This window comes from Palaemon carinicauda, chromosome 1 (assembly GCF_036898095.1).
Source record: "Palaemon carinicauda isolate YSFRI2023 chromosome 1, ASM3689809v2, whole genome shotgun sequence".
Classification (NCBI taxonomy): domain Eukaryota; kingdom Metazoa; phylum Arthropoda; class Malacostraca; order Decapoda; family Palaemonidae; genus Palaemon; species Palaemon carinicauda.
Window position 1 is genome coordinate 12,183,373 of NC_090725.1, and position 3,551 is coordinate 12,186,923.

At 36.1% G+C, this 3,551-nt stretch overlaps 1 long non-coding RNA gene across 1 annotated transcript; it reads left to right on the top strand.

The window, feature by feature from the left end:
• Positions 1-868: 868 nt before the first annotated feature.
• On the top strand, positions 869-1,682 carry LOC137641502 (uncharacterized). Its single transcript, XR_011044536.1, has 2 exons — positions 869-1,121; positions 1,475-1,682. It is a non-coding gene; the product is annotated as an uncharacterized lncRNA (long non-coding RNA).
• Positions 1,683-3,551: the final 1,869 nt, after the last annotated feature.

Genomic DNA, 3,551 nt, shown 5'->3' on the forward strand with positions numbered 1-3,551 from the left:
CTTTGAGTTCACAACCCCTCTCTCGGCGCCGTCACATTGGTGACCCCGGAGTGACTCGCTCCTCCTGCCTCCCCTCCCCCACCTCTCACCGTTACTATGACGCCGTCAAAGCATACCTTCTGCAGCAGTACTCGCCGTCGCCAGCTGCCCGTATAGCAACGCTTTTTCAGCTCTCTCAACAACTGTTGGGGGACCAAAGGGCTTCGCTCACTCTCGGGAAAATGACCAGTATTACTCGCCTGCAACCTGCCGCAGACGGCTCTCCTCGTGACGAAGAGGACACCTACTCAACTTCAACCGAAGCTGACGTGCATGCCGTAGGACACACACGCCTATGAATGCCGTAGGACACACGCCTATGAATGCCGTAGGACACATCCGTAGGACACATACGCCTACCCCGTGACGAGCCGGATCGGCAACAGCCACCCATCATCCACCACTCGCTCGCACCCAAACCAACGACTTCTACAGCCACTCACTGTCGCTAATCGGCGCAGTTTTTACTACTACCTCTCCAGATTCAGGGCACCTATTTAACATGTTCAGTATGTCATTTTTAGAGGGGGAGCCATGTACCAACTGTGTGTCACACAATTGTACATAATTCCTTTTGTATATAATATGCTTGTATCTTCGCTCTTCCCTCGCACTCAAACGAACATGAAAATTCATGTCTGCTGTTTTGCTCTGAACATTGTCTGTCTCTCGAACATGTTATGTCCTGTTGCCTTGAGGTTTTGTATATAAAGAAGAGTGTTCCTTAATATATAACTCAGTCGTTTTCCCGAGGGTGAGCGATGTTACAAGCATATTATATACAAAAGGAATTATGTACAATTGTGTGACACACGGTTGGTACAAGACCCTATTATTTTCCCTTGCCCTCCTGGCCATATATGGCCACTACATGACCAGTGCTGAAGCGAACCAGCTCATTGCTTGTCCTGCCTCTGTGTCTGAAGGATGTCCCAGGACCCAAGGACTTTATCCTGTCTATTTCCCTCACCCAGAGCACTGCTCCAAGTGAATGTGGAGTCGAAGGCATTGCTTGGGAAATCACTTGCGATCACAGCCTGGACTGGAATGACAAAATAAATGCCTGCGATTGGCCAGCAAATGTAAGTCTTAATTTATCTATTTGCTTGTTTGATTAATTCTAGCATGGAGTATTTTAAAGGAAATTAGATACATGGTATAATTGTTCATTACTTCTCTTGTAGTTTGTTTATTCCCTCTAATCGCTGGGTTATTTTCCCTGTTGGAGCCCTTGGGATTATAGCATCCGGCTTTTCTAACTAGGATTGCAGCTTAGCAAGTAATAATAATAATAATAATAATAATAATAATAATAATAATAATAATTATAATAATAATAATGATAATAATAATGATGATAATAATTGTAATAATAATAATAATAATAATAATAATAGATATCGAAAATAAAAAAGACGATGTTTTCTTCTTCCAGGTTGATTGTGGAAGCCGAGGAAAGCCTTAGAAGACTTCAGCTACACAGATGGAATTTGCGTCCAACAGTCAAATTGTTTATCAAGACAGGATTCGATCAAAATTGGAATTTTGTCCTTTTTAGTTGAATTCTGTATTCGATCAAAATTATAATTGTCTCCTTTTTAATTGAGTTATGTATATGTTGAAATAAATGCAATTCCTCATAATTTTTGTTTTTGTTTGACTCAGCCCCACATATATAGATATGTACACACGTATATGCATATAAACTTATATATACTGTACATATATTCATACACTTACATACACACACATACTGTATACAAACACACACACACACACACACACACACACACACATATATATATATATATATATATATATATATATATATATATATATATATATATATATGCATATATTTTCAAATAAGCCATATATTTCAAACTTTCTACGCGGCTAAAAGGTACTGTCACTGGCATACAAGTATCCTGGACCAAGGTTCAGATGCTATCGTCTTTGAGTGGTTTCGCCTTGGGACTCTGATCCCGAGGTCGATAAAAGAATCTAGACATTAATGTATTAATATATAAGGCTTATTTGAATAGGAAAAAATCGTCTAAATGTGAAAAATTCATCATATATATATATATATATATATATATATATATATATATATATATATACATATATATATATATATATATATATATATGTATATATATATATATATATATATATATATATATATATATGTGTGTGTGTGTGTATACATACATACATACATATATATATATATATATATATATATATATATATATATATATATGTATGTATATTTATATATATATATATATATATATATATATATATATATATATATATATATCATTATTATTATTATTACTATCCAAGCTACAACCCTAGTTGGAAAAGCAAGATGCTATAAGCCCAGGGGCTCCAACAGGGAAAAATAGCCCAGTGAGGAAAGGAAATAAGGAAATTAATAAATGAAGAGAACAAATTAACAATAAATCATTCTGAAATAAATAACAACGTCAAAACAGACATGTCATATATAAACTATTAACAACATCAAAAACAAATATGTCATAAATAAACTATAAAAAGACTCATGTCCGCCTGGTCAACAAAAAAGCATTTGCTCCAACTTTGAACTTTTGAAGTTCTACTGATTCAACCACCCGATTAGGAAGATCATTCCACAACTTGGTAACAGCTGGAATAAAACTTCTAGAGTACTGCGTAGTATTGAGCCTTGTGATGGAGAAGGCCTGGCTATTAGAATTAACTGCCTGCCTAGTATTACGAACAGGATAGAATTGTCCTGGGAGATCTGAATGTAAAGGATGGTCAGAGTTATGAAAAATCTTATGCAACATGCATAATGAACTAATTGAACGACGGTGCCAGAGATTAATATCTAGATCAGGAATAAGAAATTTAATAGACCGTAAGTTTCTGTCCAACAAATTAAGATGAGAATCAGCAGCTGAAGACCAGACAGGAGAACAATACTCAAAACAAGGTAGAATGAAAGAATTAAAACACTTCTTCAGAATAGATTGATCACCGAAAATCTTGAAAGACTTTCTCAATAAGCCTATTTTTTGTGCAATTGAAGAAGACACAGACCTTATATGTTTCTCAAAGGTAAATTTACTGTCGAGAATCACACCTAAAATTTTGAAAGAGTCATACATATTTAAAGAAACATTATCAATACTGAGATCCGGATGTTGAGGAGCCACCGTCCTTGACCTACTTACAATCATACTTTGAGTTTTGTTAGGATTCAACTTCATACCCCATAATTTGCACCATGCACTAATTCTAGCTAAATCTCTATTAAGGGATTCACCAACCCTAGATCTACATTCAGGGGATGGAATTGATGCAAAGAGAGAAGCATCATCTGCATATGTAACAAGCTTGTTTTCTAGGCCAAACCACATGTCATGTGTATATAGTATGAAAAGTAATGGGCCAAGAACACTACCCTGTGGAACACCGGATATCACATTCCTATAATCACTATGGTGCCCATCAACAAC